This window comes from Phyllobates terribilis, unplaced genomic scaffold (assembly GCF_046119375.1).
Source record: "Phyllobates terribilis strain yellow unplaced genomic scaffold, ASM4611937v1 Scaffold_5__5_contigs__length_657084704, whole genome shotgun sequence".
NCBI lineage: Eukaryota > Metazoa > Chordata > Amphibia > Anura > Dendrobatidae > Phyllobates > Phyllobates terribilis.
The window spans coordinates 598,294,293-598,314,484 of record NW_027362765.1 but is presented as its reverse complement, the minus strand read 5'-3'; positions in this window follow the sequence as shown (position 1 = coordinate 598,314,484).

Sequence of the window (20,192 nt, the reverse complement as noted above, 5' to 3'; positions counted from 1 at the left end):
ACAGGGACTCTCCAAATGCAACATGGTATCCGCTAACAAATTGTCGGCTCAAATTGTTAGCGGACATCATGTTGCCTTTGGAGAGAACCAGTGTGCCCAAACATTGGAGCTCCCCCACAAGTGACCCCATTTTGGAAACTAGACACCCCAAGGCACCTATCTAGATGCATAGTGAGCACTTGGAACCCCCAGGTGCTTCACAAATTGATTTGTAAAAATGAGAACGTGAAAAAAAAACACTTTTTTATATTTATGAATCAATTTGTGAAACACCTGGGGGTTCCAAGTGCTCACTATGCATCTAGATAGGTGCCTTGGGGGGTCTAGTTTCCAAAATGGGGTCACTTGTGGGGGAGCTCCAATGTTTGGGCACACAGGGACTCTCCAAATGCAACATGGTATCCGCTAACAAATTGTCGGCTCAAATTGTTAGCGGACATCATGTTGCGTTTGGAGAGAACCTGTGTGCCCAAACATTGGAGCTCCCCCACAAGTGACCCCATTTTGGAAACTAGACACCCCAAGGCACCCATCTAGATGCATAGTGAGCACTTGGAACCCCCAGGTGCTTCACAAATTGATTCGTAAAAATGAAAACGTGAAAAAAAAACACTTTTTCATATTTATGAATCAATTTGTGAAACACCTGGGGGTTCCAAGTGCTCACTATGAATCTAGATAGGTGCCTTGTGGGGTCTAGTTTCCAAAATGGGGTCACTTGTGGGGGAGCTCCAATGTTTGGGCACACAGGGGCTCTCCAAACGCAACATGATGTCCGCTAACAATTTGAGCCGACAATTTGTTAGCGGATACCATGTTGCATTTGGAGAGTCCCTGTGTGCCCAAACATTGGAGCTCCCCCACAAGTGATCCCATTTTGGAAACTAGACCCCCCAAGGCACCTATCTAGATGCATAGTGAGCACTTGGAACCCCCAAGTGTTTCACAAATTGATTCATAAATATGAAAAAGTGTTTTTTTTTCACTTTTTCATTTTTACGAATCAATTTGTGAAGCACCTGGGGGTTCCAAGTGCTCACTATGCATCTAGATCGGTGCCTTGGGGGGTCTAGTTTCCAAAATGGGGTCACTTGTGGGGGAGTTCCAATGTTTGTGCACGCAGTAGCTCTCCAAACGCAACATGGCGCTCGCTAACAATTTGAGCCGATTTTCCATTCAATTTGTTAGCGGACACCATGTCGCGTTTGGAGAGCCCGTGATGTGCCTAAACAGTGGAGCTCCCCCACAAGTGACCCCATTTTGGAAACTATACCCCTCAAGGATTTTATTAAGGTGTATAGTGAACATTTTGAACCCAGAGGTACGACACAGAATTTGTTTACATTAGGTCATTATATTGAATAAGTTGTCATTAGTCTTGAGCGCAAGTGCTCACTACTTGAGTTTGCATCGGGTACTCAGGTATGCACCATGTACAGCGTGTGTTCGAGTGACATGCTCGAGTCCCTGCTCCGCATGTTTCACGGTTATTAGACACCCAAAAAAAAACATGCGGGGATCGCTCGTGCATGGCAGGCAATCCCCGTAAAGTTTTTTTGGCCGCGAAGCATATGGGGCAGAGACTCGAGCATGTCACTCAAATACCCACGATACTCAATGCATACCAGAGCACCCGATGCAAACTCAAGTAGCGAGCACTTGCGCTCAACACTAGTCGCCATATCGTCATCTTTTTTCTTACTTTTGAAAAAAATCCCAACCCCATCACAACCCTAACCCCAACCCCAGCCCTAACCGTAGCACAACCCTAACCGGAGCACAACCCTAACCGTAGCACAACCCTAACCGTAGCACAACCCTAACCGTAGCACAACCCTAACCGTAGCACAACCCTAACCGTAGCACAACCCTAACCCTAGCACAACCCTAACCCCAAACCCAGCCCTAACCCTAGCCCAATCCTAACCCAAGAGTTTATTTTTGACGCCGTTCCTCGTGCGGTATAAGTGATTAGACGACTTTATTCTTTGGGTCGGTGTGATTACAGCAATACCATAATCATATGGGGTTTTTATGACTGACAGCTGTCACACACAAAAAGACGCATTTTTTGTAAAATCTAGTTTTTGCATCGCCATATTTTGAGAGCTATAATTTTTCCAGATTTTGGCAGACAGTCATGTGACGGCTCGTTTTTTGCGGGATGAGTTGACGTTGTTATTGGTGCCATTTTCAGGCACGTGACATTTTTTGATCACTTTCTATTCCGATTTTTCTGAGGCAGAATAAACAAAAACCAACAATTCAGGAATTGTTTTTTTTTTTTTTTATTCTGTTCCGCGTGTGGTAAAAGTGATAAGGCAGCTTTATTCTTCGGGTCAGTACGTTTACAGCGGTACCACATTTATATCGTTTTTCTATGTTTTGCACTTTTACATAATAAAAGCAATTTTATAGAAAAAAATATTTTTTAGCTTAGCTTTATTCTGAGAGCTATAACTTTTTTATTTTTCGGCTGATGGAGCTGTATGTCAGCTTGTTTTTTGCGGGACGAGATGACGTTTTCAGCAGTATCATTTTTATTTATATTCGTCTTTTTGATCATGTGTTATTCCATTTTTTATTTGGCAGTATGGTGATAAAGCATTGTTATTTGCTTCGTTTTTTTTTTTTTTTTTTTACCGTGTTCACTGAAGGGGTTAACTAGTGGGACAGTTTTATAGGTCAGGTTGTTCCGGACGCGGCGATACTAAATATGTGTACTTTTATTGTTTTTTTTGTTTTTTTTTATAATAATATTTATTGATGGGTACATTATATTTTTATTTTTGGTGGATTATTATTTTTTTTTTTTTTTTTATATTTTTTATTTTTTTTTTTTCCACTTACTGACAGTTTTTATACTTTATTACTTTGTCCCACTATGGGACTTTCACTTTTTTTTCTCTGATCGCCTGCATGGCACAGGAATGCAGCACCATCCCTGTGTCATACAGGCTATCAGCGCTGCACAGTGAGAAGATTGTTTGGAGATGCACTGCGCATGTCCAAACAATCTTCCTGCTGTCTGGTGACCCGGATGTTGTCATGACGACATCGGGTCGTCATGGCAACACCCGGGAAGGCTTTGCAGACAGCGCTGGAAGCCGGAAGAGGAGGTGAGTATCTGCGATCACCTCCCCTTGCCCCCGCAATGCTGCGATCAGCTGCGATCGACTTCGATCGCAGCATCGCAGGGGTTAATGTGCTGGGAGCGGTGCAGGACCGCTCCCTGCACATAGTACCGGGTGTCAGCTGTGACAATCAGCTGACACCCGGCGGCGATCGCGCCCGCACAGCCTGTGCGCGCGCGCGATCGCGATGACGTACTAATACGGGTCTGGCTCTTAAGTCCCAGGGCACAGACGCGTATTAGTACGTCAGATGTTATTAAGGGGTTAAAGAGGCAATTACGGAGCATCTTGATGCTAATAATCTTTTAATCCCGAACCAACATGGATTCATGAGGAATCGCTCCTGCCAAACAAACCTGATTGACTTCTACGAGGAGGTTAGCTCTCGAGTAGATCAGGGGGAACCAGTGGATGTCGTGTATCTCGACTTCTCAAAAGCGTTCGATAGCGTGCCACATAATAGGTTGGTATACAAAATGAGAATGATGGGGCTGGGGGAAAATGTCTGCAAGTGGGTAGCTAACTGGCTAAAGGATAGAAGGCAGAGGGTGGTTATAAATGGAATATACTCAGATTGGGTAAGCGTCACTAGTGGGGTACCACAGGGGTCTGTACTAGGCCCAATGTTATTTAATATCTTTATTAACGACATAGTCAACGGGATAAATAGTAAAATATCAATATTTGCAGATGACACAAAGTTATGTAAAACAATTAACACAAAAGAGGACAGTGCAGACCTACAGAGGGATTTGGATAAGCTGGGTAGGTGGAGCATTAAATGGCAAATGAGGTTTAACGAGGAGAAATGTAAGGTCATACATATGGGAAAGAAAAATGGAAGTCACCAGTACTCACTGAATGGGAAATCATTGGGGAATTCAGAGATGGAGAAGGACTTGGGCATCTTGATTGATAGCAAACTAAATTGGAGTGCCCAAAGTCAGGCCGCTGCTGTAAGGGCAAACAGGGTAATGGGATGTATCAGAAGAGGTATAGCTGCAAAGGATGAGAACATTGTTCTTCCACTGTACAAAGCACTGGTCAGACCACACTTGGAATACTGTGCTCAGTTATGGGCCCCAATATATAGAAAGGATATAAATGAGCTTGAAAAGGTACAAAGGAGGGCAACAAAATTAATAAAGGGAATGGAGGGACTGCAATACCCAGAGAGGTTGGCAAAACTAGGACTATTCAGCCTGGAAAAGAGAAGGTTGAGGGGGGACATAATAAATGTGTACAAATATGTTAGGGGACAGTATAGAGATCTTGCCCGGGATTTGTTCAAAAGGAGGGATATTACGGTAACAAGAGGGCATTCACTAAGACTGGAAGAGAAAAGGTTTCAGCACCAGCATAGGAAGGGGTTCTTTACGGTAAGAGCAGTGAGAATATGGAATTCACTGAGTGAGGAGACGGTAATGTCGGATTCACTACACCAGTTCAAGCGGGGACTGGATGCATTTCTAGATACCAGGCAGATTTCAGCATATACTTAAAAATAAAATAAAATAGTAGGTTGATACAGGGATTTATTCTGACTGCTGGTTTCAGAGTCGGGAGGGAATTTTTCCTCAGGTGAAGATTGGCTAAATCATTTGGGGTTTTTGCCCTCCTCTGGATCAACTTTAGCAATTACAGAACTAACAGGTCGAACTTGATGGACGCAAGTCTTTATTCGGCTTTACAAACTATGAATAGACAGCGGGATAAAGTATGGATGGGCCTTCATAATATTTTGCCAGTGACGGATCTCATAACATCTGCAGTATGTCCAAGGGATGGTTGTGGAGCGAATGAGACGGTGAGGCACCTTATGAGGGATTGTAATTTTGCGTATGATGTGTGGAAAGGTGTGGGTGGACTGTGTAAAGGGGTTGCTGGTTTGAAGTTTATTGATTGGAGAGTGGCTATGTTTGGGTTTGGTGCTAGTCATCGTGGCCTAGAAAGGATGATGTGGTTTATTATGGTGTGTGTGCAGGAGAGCTTGTGGGATGTGAGAAATTTGTGTGTGTTTAAAAGGGTAACTTTAACAGTTAATGATTGTATTAGGTTGATCTTAGCAAGGCTTTATGTAATCTATTTGTGGGACACAAGAGAAGGTGGTGGTGGCTGAACAGATTCTGAAGGTGTGTGGAAATACCTTAAGTGGCAGGATATGGTTAAATACCGTTGATTTTTTTTTTCTGGAGTTTTCTCTGGTATAAGTTTAATTGGATGTATTTTTGTTGAATAATACTTTAATAAAGTAACCACAATGATGTTTATGAAGTAGCAGTATAACTTATAACAAAGTCTGGTTTACTGTTTGCTTTTATCTAAACCTGAGTGTTTTTTTTTTAAAAATTGTTTCTTATCAGTTTAACACCTGATACGTCCCCTATACATCCACCTATTTTCACACATTCTCCTCTCCCCCCCCCCCCCCCTAATGTCCAATTTCTAGTGTTAGAAAGATGTCTGACTGCTGTACTGAAAGTGCATCTCATGGGAAAAAAATGGACTTTATTCATCCCAGGAACCGCCAGCTTTCAGTCATACTGGTGTGTACGAAGCATCTACAGTTGCCGTTCACATACTGCAGCCACTCACAGTGCTGTGAACGGCAACTGTGGACGTTTCGTATACACCAGTAGGACTGAAAGCCGGCGGCTCCTGGGATGAATAAAGTCCATTTTTTCCCATGAGACGCACTTTCAGTACAGCAGTCGGGCACCTTTCTAACACTATTACCCTGCAGATTAACCCTACATCTGCAGGTTAGTAGCGTTATCCGACATGACAGGCTCCCTGTAAAGGGGTTGTCCACTACTCGGACAAACCCATCTTGATCCATATGTTTCCCCCTTATAAAGTAACACATACTAACTGCCGGTGCCATACCAACAGCACCGTTGGTACGGTGGCGGTGGTGAGTATAAGTGTTGGTATTTTACAAGGGGGAAACATAGGCATTGATGGGGTTTTCTGAGTAGGGAAAAACCCTTTTAAGGAGTTAGCAGCCGGTGGAGCTCAGCTCCATCCACGGCTGCGAGAGACCGAGCCTGGCTGTAACCACGCCTCAGTAGTGACAGCCCACTCAGCATTAGAGCCGGCTGTCAGTCAGGCCAGGGACGCAGTTACAGCTGTTGCTCACTATGCAGTGAGCTTTTACTGAATCCACCCAGCATCACCTCTATGACTGAAAGCCTGAGACTGCCAGGAGGATAAAAGATCATTTCCTCCTGCCAGTGGGGCTCTAAGAGTCCGTGCCCATGATCCATAATGGCAGCAGTTTGGAGGCAGCTCACCTGCGCTGCGGCCCAAACCGCTGCATTGTACAGTACAAGCTCAGTGTATGGATTTATAGAAATTTTATGCCCACTGTACTTCTATTTGCCGCCACGTAAACTCATCCGTGGCGTGGGTTTACGAGCCGCAGCATGTCAATTTCTGCTGTGGAGACGCTGGTCTCTGCAACAGAAATGTCCCCAATAGAATGTATAGGATGCGGATTTACCTGTGTGATCGGATGCAGCGAAAATACGCTGTGTTCAAACGTTGATATAGCCTGAACGTGGTCACATAGCCTTAGTGCGGTGGCCGCATGACTTCAGAACGCTATTAGCCTGCAGATTAACCCCATATTTGCAGGTTAATAGAGTTATTTTACTAGACAGATTCCCTTTAGGGTACGTGCCCATGATCAGGATTGGCTGCAGTTTTATGCAGCGACAATCCCACAGCGTCCAGATGTTACAGCATAGTGAATTGGATTTCTAGAAATCCCAAGTCCACTATGCGTGCATCTGAGGCTGCGGATCACCCGCGGATACTGACATGCGGCGCGTCTTTCAGGACCGCAGTCGCTAGTCTCCGCAACAGAAATATTGAATGCGGTAACTCTACATGCTTCAGTGAACACATGCGGATTTACCTTCATTCAACAGAACGCAGCGTTTTGGACACAGCAAAAATATGTTGCGTCCAAAGTGCTGCTACGTCCGGATCATGGGCACATACCCTTAAATGGCTTGTCTAGGTTTCTAACATTAGTCTGCAGTCACTCATGTGACTGCAGCCAATGAAATAGTGACTGTAATATATTTGCGTAGAAGCAGAATTTGCAATGGTGCTCTGTATCTAAGGGCAAGGGGCCTTTTATTGTTGTATATAAAATGTGGGGGATGGGAGTGGATTGAAACTACATGGGAAAAATGCCCCTCCAGCTTGGAAACTGTGGTTGTGACGCGCCCCCTGGGCCGTGTGTGTAGGGGAATACCCGGAGCCGGGTCTCTGTATAATGCTGGGGGTTGTAGTCTCCGTGGTGGTGACCAGGTCCCGTGGCTCAGGGTGGTCAAACCAGTGGCAGTCTATTTATGTGGTTTTTATGATTAAATGTCCGACTACGCCACCCGTGGATTGCGGTCACTGAGAACCGCCGCTGCAGGCAGACCGCTGAGGCTGATGTTGTGTGCGCAACAGGGGGTAGTATAACTCCCCACGGGAGGAGTATAGCCTCAGGGCAGTGAGTGCAGATGATGGGGGTGATGGTGCATGGGCGCAGCAGAAATGACTCAGAGTCTGTGCAGTGCAGTTCAGGGTCTTTACTATTGGTAATAAAGAAGGCCCTGCCGGGAGTACTGGCTAACATTAGAGGCCTGGTCAGTCTGTGAACGAACAAGAGTTCCCCTGGCCAGGTGGAGATATAGGCCTTCCCGTCTGACTGCACTCTTCCTGGCTACCTTGCTGTAGTCGTGTAGTAGCCCACGTCCCTGAGTGTACCGTGTGGTGCTCACCCGTATGGCTGGTGACTTGGGGCCTTTGGTGCCTACCGCTCCTCAATGGCGGTGCCGGTCCCTTGCGTGTGACTGAGCCTCCGGGCTTTCTATGGCCAGAGGACCTGAAATCCCCTGCCAGGTGGTTTCTGCTGCTGGGTGTAGATATCCCCACAGCCTCGGACTCTGGTGTCCGGTTCCTGCGTCTTCTGCCAGGACGAGCTCTGCTCCAGTCCCTGGTCTTCAGATCCTGGCTCCTACAGAGCTCCTTGCTGCTGCTCCGTCCCTTCTCTGGAACTAACTCTTCTCTCTCCTCTGACTAACCCCGCCCCAGACCCAGCTTATAAAGGGCAGGTTCCTCCCCTCCCTGGACTGGGGCAGGAGGTGTGGCATGCAATAATGCTCCTGACCAGGAAAACCCATGCTCGCTCTCAGACATGGTATTTCTACCACTGTGGCAACCAGACCCCTGGGGTGCCACATTCCCCCCTAGTGAATTTTAGTACTCCGGGACTAAACATATTTTATGAAAACATAACATAACATAACAGGGTATAAGCAATAACACAACATATTTACAAACAGTTTAGTCTTTATAGGTCACGGCGCTCCCGTAACCAGGTGTCCATGTCACCCGAGATGCATTTTGAGGGACCCGTCCCAAACCCTCCACCTAGGCCCTGGGGTGGCTACAGGGCATCGATGATCCGGCGTTGGACCACGTCTTCAGCCACCTCCACTGGTTTTTGTTCTGTGGTCTGGGACAAAAAGGGGCACTTTCCAGGTGCAACTATATACAAGGTACAGTTCCGGTTATTCTTTGTCCAAAACCTGTTAGTCCATGAACCCTGTCAGGTAACTAGAAAAACATAATTAGTATGCAGGCAACATAAACGTTTCAACAGTTGCAATATACTGGGATATATGCACTGCATTTAGATTCTCCAGCGAGCGGGCATCTGACCTCTAGTGCTCCTGGTGGACCTATGTAACAAGCTATCTGGTGGTGTTCTTTCTGGGTCCCCTATTTCTACCCCTTGTGTAGTGGGCTCACTAGTGTCTGCACTACAGGTATTTGGAGATGTTTTGGGTAGGCTGGGCAGCTTTCTTTGGCTCACTACGGGCATGGCAGGCTCACTACTAGCAGAGGGTTGATTCTCCTGGGCTGCTGGTATGGAATCTTCTGCCTCCGGGGCCGGTTGCTCTCCCAACTCTACTTGCTCTTCTGTAGGCCCTTGAGGGGCTGGCTGGAGAAAGGTAAGGACGGGTACCACAATAGCGTTGTTAATTTGTGTCCAGGACCGGGGAAATTCTCCGAGTACTGTACTGACCATTTCTTCCCTTTCCTCTGCGTGTTGAGGGCTATCTTGGTCTTCATCAATGCTCTGCAGCTGCTTGGGACACTTCTTCAGGTGGTGTCTGGAGATAGTGGCTGTGGTCTCTCCTCCATCCTTACTGATAACGCAGACTTTCAGATTTTCATGTCTTGAGGGCAGTACTGTGTACGGTTCCTTCTCCCACTGGTCGTCCAACTTATGGAGCCGCCTCTTCCTCTTCAAGACCTGCTCTCCAGGTGCCAGGGGAACAGCAGGAGCATGCTGGTTGTAAGTCCTCTCTTGCCTTTCTCTTGCTTGAGACAGACTTCTCTCAACACTCTCCTGCACTTTCCGGTACTGCTGCCGTTCTGTATCCCAGTCTGCCTCTGGCGAGGTGTCCTCAGGTGTCAGGACTCCCATATCCCGGTCAATAGGCAGCTTACCAGGTCTTGCTCTTATTAGGTAAGCCGGGGTGCAGTTGGTGGAATTTACTGGGATGTGGTTATACAAGTCCACCAGATCAGGCAGTTTTTCGGGCCACAGACTGCGTTCTTCCAGGGGAAACGTTTTCAGCAAGTCTATCACCACCTGGTTCATCTTCTCGGACAATCCGTTGGTTTGCAGCCATACAGGTTGCAGAACTCCTGGAAGACCTCCGCTTCGAAGGCTGGACCTTGGTCAGTCAACACATGCTCCGGATACCCGTGTGGACGGCAGAAGTGCTGCTGGAAGGCTCTAGCTGCTGTCTGAGCCATTAAGTCCTTGACAGGGACCACCACCAGGAACCGGGAGTAGTGGTCTACGATGGTGAGGGCGTAGACGTACCCGGACCTACTTGGAGCCAGCTTCACATGGTCCAGGGCTACCAATTCTAGTGGCTGCTTGGTGATGATGGACTGCAGGGGAGTCTTCTGGCTGGCACGGTCCTTCCTTCTCAGGTTGCACGGGCCGCAGTATTTGCACCATCTCTCAATGGCCCCTCTTATGCCTACCCAGAAGAACCGTTCACGCAACAGGAACTCCAACTTCTTCCATCCAAAGTGTCCTGCTCCATCGTGGTATACCTCCAGGACCATAGCCGCGTCTCGTCTCGGGACCACTACTTGCCAGGTTAGCTCATGTGTCCGGGAGTTGACAATTCTCCGGCACAGCTTCCCCTTGTAGAGAAACAGTTTGCTATTCTCCTTCCAGAGCTGTTTGGTTTCTTCCATAGCGTCTGGGTCAAGGCAGGCATCAGCCTGTGTCAGCATCTCTTTTACCAGGTGGACAGCTGGGTCACTGTCTTGCATCTCCGCCCAGCTGTGGTGGGGTAAGGGATTGAACGTGGCAGAGCGCCTGTCCCTTACACGGTGGGAATACTGGGTAATCCCATGACGGTGGAAAGCAGGGAGTTCAATTTCATCCAGTTCTTCTGGATCTTCCCCTCCGTCTGGCAAGTTTGGCATCCTGGACAGGGCGTCTGCGTTGGCATTTGTGCGTCCCGCCCGGTATTTGATGGTGAACTCAGAGTTGGATAGGAGGGCCATCCAGCTCTGCTCCAGGGCACCAAGTTTTGCAGTGTCCAGGTGTGTCAACGGGTTGTTGTCCGTGTACACGGTGAACTTGGAAGAGGCAAGGTAATGTTTAAAGCGCTCTGTCACTGCCCATACCACCGCGAGGAACTCTAGCTTGAAGGAGCTGTAATTTTCAGGATTCCTTTCTGTGGGCCGGAGCTTCCTGCTGGTATAAGCGATTACCCGTTCTCTGCCCTGTTGGATCTGGGACAGCACCGCCCCTAGCCCGATGTTGCTCGCGTCCGTGTGGAGAATAAAAGGCTGGCCGTAATCAGGGTACGCCAGAATTTCATCCCCTGTGAGGGCCATCTTCAGCCGGCGGAAAGACTCATCCTCCAGCTTGTCCCATTTGAAGGGCGGCTTCTGGTTTTTGGCTTTCCTGGACTGGCCTATCAGGAGGTCCTGCATAGGAGCTGCCATTTTGGTGAAACCGGAGATGAATCTTCGGTAGTAGCCTACCAACCAGAGAAACTGCCGCACTTCCTTTATGCTGGAGGGTCTTGGCCAGTCCTTAATCACTGTGATCTTATCAGGGTCTGGAGCTACTCCATCAGCACTCCCCATGTGTCCCAGGTACTGTACCTTCAGCTTCAGTAGATGACACTTTCACAGGGTTTCACATTTAGGCCATAGCCTGCCAGGGCGTCAAACACTTCTGCCAGGTGTTTCAGATAGTCCTCGTATGTTTTGGAATACACGATGACATCGTCCAGGTATAGCAGGACCGTCTCGAAATTCCTATGCCCCAGGCAGCACTCCATCAACCGCTGGAAGGTTCCTGGCGCGTTGCAGAGCCCGAACGGCATACAGTTGAATTCGCTGAGACCCATCGGGGTGGTGAACGCGGTCTTCTCCTTGTCCCCCTCTGCTACAGGAACCTGCCAGTACCCGCTAGTAAGGTCCAAAGTGGAAAAGAAGTTAGCAGTTTTTAATGCAGCTAAGGACTCTTCTATTCTAGGTAACGAGTACGCATCTTTGTGTGTGATACGGTTGACCTTCCTGTAGTCTACACACATTCTCATGGTGCCATCTTTCTTTTTCACAAGAACTAGTGGAGCTGCCCAGGGGCTACAGTTGTCCCTGTTTACCCCAGCCTCCTTCATTTCTCGCAACATTCCCTTGGCATTCTGATAGTGTGCAGGGGGTACAGGTCGGTATCTTTCCTTTATGGGTGGATGGTCTCCTGTGGGGATATGGTGTTCTACCCCCTTTACTTGCCCAAAGTCTAGCGGGTGTTTGCTAAAAACTCTTTCGTACTCCTGAACCACCCGGTAAACTCCCTGTTTGTGGTGTGGGGGAGTGAAGTCGGTGCCCACATCCAGTTTCTGACACCAGTCCTCCATTTGTTTCTTGGAGCCGCTACCCTCCTCTGGTTGAAATGGAGGCAAGGGTTCCACCGCCTTTACAGAGTTTTGGTTAACGGTGAACAATTTGGCTACAGTGGCATACCGGGGCAAGTATACTTCTCTTTCCCCAATGTTTAGGATGCGGACGGGTACCCTCCCATGGCGTACATCGACCACCCCCCGTGCTGTCAAAATGGTGGGCCTACTGTCTGAGTAGACGGGTTCTACCATGGCTTGGTAGTCCCTTCCTCTTAACCCGATTGCAGTCCGGCACCAGACCATCATCTCACTTTTTGGGGGCATGGCGATAGGGAACGGGTCACTCATCCTAACGCTACCAATCTCACCACCAGATAGTTCTACCTGTTGCCTTTTCATCAAGGCTCTGATCTCCTTTTGTAGGACACGCTGTTGGCTGGAGCTGGCGTTCATCGCAACCTGCTGTAAAATGACAATTATCTCTGCAAGACAATTTTCAATAACATTAGTACCCAAGGTTATCTTAGGGTGGCTTTCACGACAGTCAATGTCCACAATGATCAGTCCTTGGGCTGGTAATTCAACTTTACCAATTTTGATGGTCACCTCCTTGAATCCTACCTGCAGTACGGGTTGACCATTGCTGGCGATGATGCTCAAATCGTCGTCTGGGTAGCGGGTAATATCCGAGTCATTCCAGTACCGCTTAAAAAGCACATAGGGGATGGTGGTTACCTGTGACCCGGTGTCCAGTAGTGCACTCATAGGAATGCCATCCAGCACCACAGGCAAGACCGGTCGTCCCCCTACATACTTATCACGCCAGCTCGATGGGCCTGATGATCTTATGCCTGGGGGTCGGCCCTCTGCCCCAGGTTGGGCCCGTTTAAATGACAGTACCTTGCCAAATGTCCTGGTTAGTTGCATCGGCGGCAGATGGGTTGTCCGTCCTCATCGTAGCGGTCGCTGGGTCTTCCTCTGGACGATGGGATCCTCCTTCGTCGGCTCCAAGGGACATCCTCCGGACTGGAAGCCAGCTGGATCTTTCCTGGGGAAGACACCTGTAAAGACTGCACAGTTCTGGTTAGCACGGCAATGCTTTTGGTCAGTTCTTGGACCTGATGGTGCAGGTCTGCAGCCGGGTCTTTGTCCAAAGCCTGTGCATCAGCTCCCACAGGCTCTGCAGACAAGGGCGCCGCCTCCTGGTGATAGGTGATAGCAGGGCGCCTGTGGGTTACAGCGCCACCCGGTGCCGGTTCTCGGAGCACCCGGATGGCCCTGTGTTTGAACTGCGCAAAGTCCAAATCAGGGTTCTGCAAGGCCATTACACGCAACTGGGTTCGGTGGGCGCTGGACTGTAGACCCTCAATGAACTGTTCAGTCAACAGCTTATCCTCATTCCGTACGCTGTCAGGGTCTGCCTGCTTAATGGCTCTCAGGGCCTCCTGCAAATTCAAAGCATAGTCCCGTATACTGTCTTGTGCCCGCTGTTTACATCCATAAAATTTTAGTTTAATCTCTGCTGAGGTGCGGGTATCAAAAGTGTCCTTTAGACGGGCCAGTATTTCCTTTACAGTCCCCTTTTCCCTGGCTGACCAGGACTTCACTTCTCTTTGGGCTGCCCCAATTAACTGGCCTGTCAAGATGCTCACTTTTTGTTCCTCGGACAGGGGGTATACTTTGAATAAGCTATACAGTCTTTCTTTAAAGTCGCTCAGGGTATGCGACTCGCCTGAGTACTGGGGTAACCATGCCGCTCCGGGGATATACGGCATCGTTAGAAACAAGGAGAGAAATAAACGATCAAAAAGCCAGAAATATATAAATATATCAAAAGTTTATTTAACACATAATAGCATAAAGGGGTAAAATACAGATACCATGGACAGAAACCAAAATCCACGTGTTGAGTATATCATTGTATAGTTGCAAAATTGTAAAATAAATAAATAGTCACTCCCGTAGCCCCATATTCAAAGGTACAATCAATAGATATCTATCAGAAAGTCATAATGTGCCCTTAGACATAACAATAGCAATATTCATGTAGCAATCGCATATAGAGCCATAGAGGTCCCGCTATACATACCAATGGAAAATTAAGAAGGGAGATCTATGAGCAAGCAGTCAGGGCACAGGGGCTCCTGCTCCACGTGTGTAGCTTGTCCTCTGCCCCTGTGCCCTGACTGCTTGCTCATAGATCTCCCTTCTTAATTTTCCATTGGTATGTATAGCGGGACCTCTATGGCTCTATGTGCGATTGCTACATGAATATTGCTATTGTTATGTCTAAGGGCACATTATGACTTTCTGATAGATATCTATTGATTGTACCTTTGAATATGGGGCTACGGGAGTGACTATTTATTTATTTTACAATTTTGCAACTATACAATGATATACTCAACACGTGGATTTTGGTTTCTGTCCATGGTATCTGTATTTTACCCCTTTATGCTATTATGTGTTAAATAAACTTTTGATATATTTATATATTTATGGCTTTTTGATCGTTTATTTCTCTCCTTGTTTCTAACATATGTTTTGCTTACGATTTAGCCTATTATATGTCCACATCCTAGTAGTCCTGGATATGAAAATACTTATTGAGCATAATATTGATGACTCCCGTATGGGATATAAACTACTGCTGCTTTCATGAACTGTATGTATTATATACGGCATCGTGAACGGCATCACTGCGGCAGCAGCCGCGCTGGCGGTGGGAGCTCCCTCCATTCCTGGTGTCTTCCTCCCCCCTAGATAACTGTGGTCTACCTTACGTTGCTTATTCTCCGTAGGCCGCGGCTCCCCAGGCGATCGTTGGGGTCGAGGACCTTGCGTCGCGCGCTGGTGACGTCAGCGTCCGCTGGGCTCTTTCCAGGACATTGCGCAGCGTCAGTACGTAAGGCGGGGCTTCAGCTCTCGTGCGCTTTTGGCGTCCACGCCCCTCTTCTTCCCGAGCGTCGTCCCAGAAATGGCGCCCAATGGCGGGAAAATGGCGGCGGATGGCGGGTAAACAGCTGCGGATGGCGGGAAACTTCACCACGTAAGTATCACAGTCTTTCTTCAGGCACGCAGTACCCAGTGGTTGCGGGCACGAAATCCTGCCGACTACGCCAAAGTTGACGCCTCCCTGGGCCGTGTGTGTAGGGGAATACCTGGAGCCAGGTCTCTGTATAATGCTGGGGGTTGTAGTCTCCGTGGCGGCGACCCGGTCCCGTGGCTCAGGGTGGTCAAACCAGTGGCAGTCTATTTATGTGGTTTTTATGATTAAATGTCCGACTACGCCACCCGTGGATTGCGGTCACTGAGAACCGCCGCTGCAGGCAGACCGCTGAGGCTGATGTTGTGTGCGCAGCAGGGGGTAGTATAACTCCCCACGGGAGGAGTATAGCCTCAGGGCAGTGAGTGCAGATGATGGGGGTGATGGTGCATGGGCGCAGCAGAAATGACTCAGAGTCCGTGCAGTGCAGTTCAGGGTCTTTACTGTTGGTAATAAAGAAGGCCCTGCCGGGAGTACTGGCTAACATTAGAGGCCTGGTCAGTCTGTGAGCGAACAAGAGTTCCCCTTGCCAGGTGGAGATATAGGCCTTCCCGTCTGACTGCACTTTTCCTGGCTACCTTGCTGTAGTCGTGTAGTAGCCCACGTCCCTGAGTGTACCGTGTGGTGCTCACCCATATGGCTGGTGACTTGGGGCCTTTGGTGCCTTCCGCTCCTCGATGGCGGTGCCGGTCCCTTGCGTGTGACTGAGCCTCCGGGCTTTCTATGGCCAGAGGACCTGAAATCCCCTGCCAGGTGGTTTCTGCTGCTGGGTGTAGATATCCCCACAGCCTCGGACTCCGGTGTCCGGTTCCTGCGTCTTCTGCCAGAACGAGCTCTGCTCCAGTCCCTGGTCTTCAGCTCCTGGCTCCTACAGAGCTCCTTGCTGCTGCTCCTTCCCTTCTCTGGAACTAACTCTTCTCTCTCCTCTGTCTAACCCCGCCTCAGACCCAGTTTATAAAGGGCAGGTTCCTCCCCTCCCTGGACTGGGGCAGGAGGTGTGGCATGCAATAATGCTCCTGACCAGGAAAACCCATGCTCGCTCTCAGACATGGTATTTCTACCACTGTGGCAACCAGACCCCTGGGGTGCCACAGTTGTATCTTGTATGTATATAAATACATGATGCAAGCAAAATTTCCAAAATGGAGGGGCACACAGTGTGCAGCACAGGGGCATTTGACCTGGTGCTAGCAAAATTTCTAAGTTGGAGGGCATAGTGTGCAGGGGCATTTGCCCCATGTAGTTTCTGTCCACTCCCATCCCCCACATATTATACACATTTTATGGGGCTCACAATCTACATTTCCTATCAGTATGCCTTTGTAGTGTTGGAGGAAACTTGAGAACCTGAAGGAAACCCATGGAGAACATACTGTACAAACTCCTTGCAGATGTTGTCCTAGGTGTGATTTGAACGCAGGACCCTAGTGCTGCAAGGCTGCAATGCTAACCACTTAGCCACCGTGCTGCCCTGATAATGGCTCCCTACCATTAAATACATAACGCTGCTACCTACTGCTACATTATACATACTTAAGTGTCCCAGTGCAGGCAGTAACTACTGACATACAAGGACCTAGAGGAGAGGGTTCGCTCACATCTGCATATAAAAATGCTGAATTAAATGTGATAAAAAAATCACATTGCACTCACACCAATATTATTCAATGAGGCAGTGGAATTGGGCTGAGGAAAAAAATCGCAGTATGCTGCTTAGAGTGGCTGAGAATCGTCAATGCAAGTCAATGGGTGCGAGAAAAAAATGGATGGACTATACTTATGCCGTTCGATTTTTTTTCTCACACACAACTCAAAGGAACCACAAAATGTCATCAGCCAAGTACAGTAAATTCATAGCCAGAATCCTCAGAATAGATAGAGTAGTTAGATATTCTGTATAAATATAAATTCACAAGCCCCCTACAAATAATAATATTGCACCCCTTAGTGCCTTTCATACGGCACTAAAGGGTGTTTAGGCTGGTTTTACCTCTTAAATAAGTAAATAATTTAAAAAACGACATGGGTACCCCCCTATTTTTGATAACCAGCCAAGGTAAAGCAGATAGCTATGGGATTATATTATCAGACCAGGAAGGTCCCAGGTTATTGGGTCCTTTCCAGCCTAAAGATACCAGCCCACAGCCGCCCCTGACGTGGCGGATCACATGAGATGCACCAATTCTGGTGCTTTGGCCGGCTCTTTCCGATTCCCCTGTTGTTGTGGCAATTGGAGTAATGGTAGTTGGGGTTGATGTCAGCTGTGATTTGTCAAAAAATAGTTTATTTGATAAAACACTCCCCCCGGTTCACCAAATTATTAAAAAGAAAAAAAAAGCCATGCAGGTTCGCTGCAGTCCGCCGAATCTGCCGAAGTCCATACCCCAGTCCTTGGAATGCAAGCGCAAATACGCAGCCAACGCCCCACAGGCCACACTACTAAATTCCGACATTTCGCGACTGCTTGCGCCTGAAATATTGCCTTTTAGGCTCGTGGAGACAGAAGCATTCCGCAACCTGATGGCGGCGGCACTCGATACTCGGTCCCCAGCCTCCACTATTTCTCCCGGTGTGCCGTCCCCGCATTACACAAGCACGTGTCCCAAAACATTAGCCATGCCCTCAACAATGCAGTTACCAGTAAAGTCCACCTAACCACGGACACGTGGACAAGTGCTTGTGGGCAGGGATGGTACATCTCGCTGATGGTACACTGGGTTAACATAGTGGAAGCAGGGACCCAGTCGGACCTTGGGACGGAACACGTCCTCCCGACGCCACGGATTGCTGGCCCTAGGTCATTCAGGGTTGCCCCCACAGTCTGCAGCTCCTGCACCTCATCCTCCTTAGCCTCCACCTCATCTTCAGCTTCCATCTCCGTAATGACCACATCCGTCACAAGCTGGAAGCACTGCAGCACTGCCTCGGCCAAGCGGCAACAGGCTGTGCTGAAACTAATATGCTTAGATGACAAACCGCACAATGTTGAAAAGTTGTAGACAGCTCTGAAAGAGCAGGCAGATCTGTGGCTCACACGCTGAACCTACAGCCAGGTATGGTCGTGTGTGACAATGGCCGGAACCTGGTGGCGGCTCTGAGGCGTGACGAGCTCACACACGTACCATGCCTGGCCCATGTGCTTAATCTCGTGGTTCAGCGGTTTATCAAATCCTACCCGGAGATGCCGTATCTGCTTGTTGAAGTACACCGCCTGTGTGCCCATTTTAGAAAGTTACCTACAGCCTCCGTCGCCCTTGCTGTGTTGCAGCAGCGTTTGCAGCTTCCGGCTCACAGACAGGTATGTGATGTCCCCACGCGTTGGAACTCTACACTGCAGATGTTGGGAAGGATTTGTGAGCAGAAGAGGGCAGTTGTTGAGTACCAGCATCAACAAGGCCGTCGGTATTCAGTTCAGACTCCACACATAAGACCTCAGGAGTGGACATGGATGTCAGACATATGTACCATCCTCCAAATCTATGAGGACTCCACCAAGATGGTGAGCGGCGATGACGCCATAATTAGCGTCACCATCACGCTTCTCTTTCTTCTGAAACGCTCTCTGCTCACAATCAAAGAGGATGCATTGTAGGCGGAGCACGATGAGATGGAGAAAGGAACCATACAGGATGGTTACACACACCCCATCCTCATCTCATCCCATTGTGGATTGGGTGACAATGAGGAAGAGGAGGAGGAACAACAGGAAGCAGTTTCATGCACTATAGCCGGTACTACCTGCACAACTGTCATACCGTCTGTTCAGCGTGGATGGCCTGAGGACCGAGAGGAGGAGGCGGAGGAGGAGGAGAGCATGGTCACTCATCCTCTTGGTGAGGACACGGAAGTCTTGCCTGATAGCAGTCTGGCACGCATGGCTGACTTTATGTTACACTGCCTTTCCCATGACTCTTGCGTTGTCAAAATTTTGGGTGACAGTCATTACTGGTTGGTGACACTTCTAGACCCATGCTACAAGGAGAACTTTATATCTCTTATTCCTGAGGTGGACAGGTCTACAAAAATGGGACAGTAACAGAAGGCCCTTGTTGCGGAACAATTAAAAATATTCCCATCTGAAAACGCTTGCGGCAGAGGACACAGTTCATTGGACAACCAAGGAGTATAGGCGAGAGAGACACAACTCCAATCCAGCAGAGGCAGGAGTACACTGTCAAAGTTCTGGGAGAATTTTCTCAGACCCTCCCATCGCACAGACGTTGAGGCGCGGGGTACTCTCACAAGGAGTGCAAACTTTGGGAAGATGCTGAGGGAGTACCTTGCCGACCGTACCAATGTCCTCCGTGATTCCTCTGTGCCTTATAATTATTGGGTATCCAAGCTGGATACGTGGAATGAACTGGCTCTTTACGCCTTGGAGGTCCTGGCCTGCCCTGCCGCTAGCATTTTATCAGAGCGGGTTTTTAGTGTGCCTGGTGGCATTATTATTATTATTATTATTTATTATTATAGCGCCATTAATTCCATGGCGCTTTACATGTGATAGGGATATACATAACAAAAGCATTTACATAATCTTAGCAAAACGAGTCAGCGACTAGTACTGGAGGAGCGAGGACCCTGCCCGCGAGGGCTCACATTCTAGAAGGGATGGGTGAGGATACATTAGGTGAGGGTAGAGCTGGTCGTGCAGCGGTGGTTACTGCAGGTTGTAGGCTTGTCGGAAGAGGTAGGTCTTCAGGTTTCTTTTGAAGGTTTCCACGGTCGGCGAGAGTCTGATGTGTTGGGGTAGAGAGTTCCGGAGTAGGGGGGATGCACGGGAGAAATCTTGTATACGATTGTGGGAGGAGGAGATAAGAGGGGAGTAGAGGAGGAGATCTTGTGAAGATTATAACTGATAAGCGCATCCGCCTGTCAACTGAAAATGCTGACAGGCTGACTCTTATAAAAATGAACAAGGGCTGGATTGGGCCAGACTTCTTAACACCACCGAATGATAGCAGCGTAACATAAACTCAAATCCAGTGTCTTTTTTTGGGAAGTGTATTCCCATGCACCTTTTCACACCCACACATGGGTATACGCTTCCTGATTTTG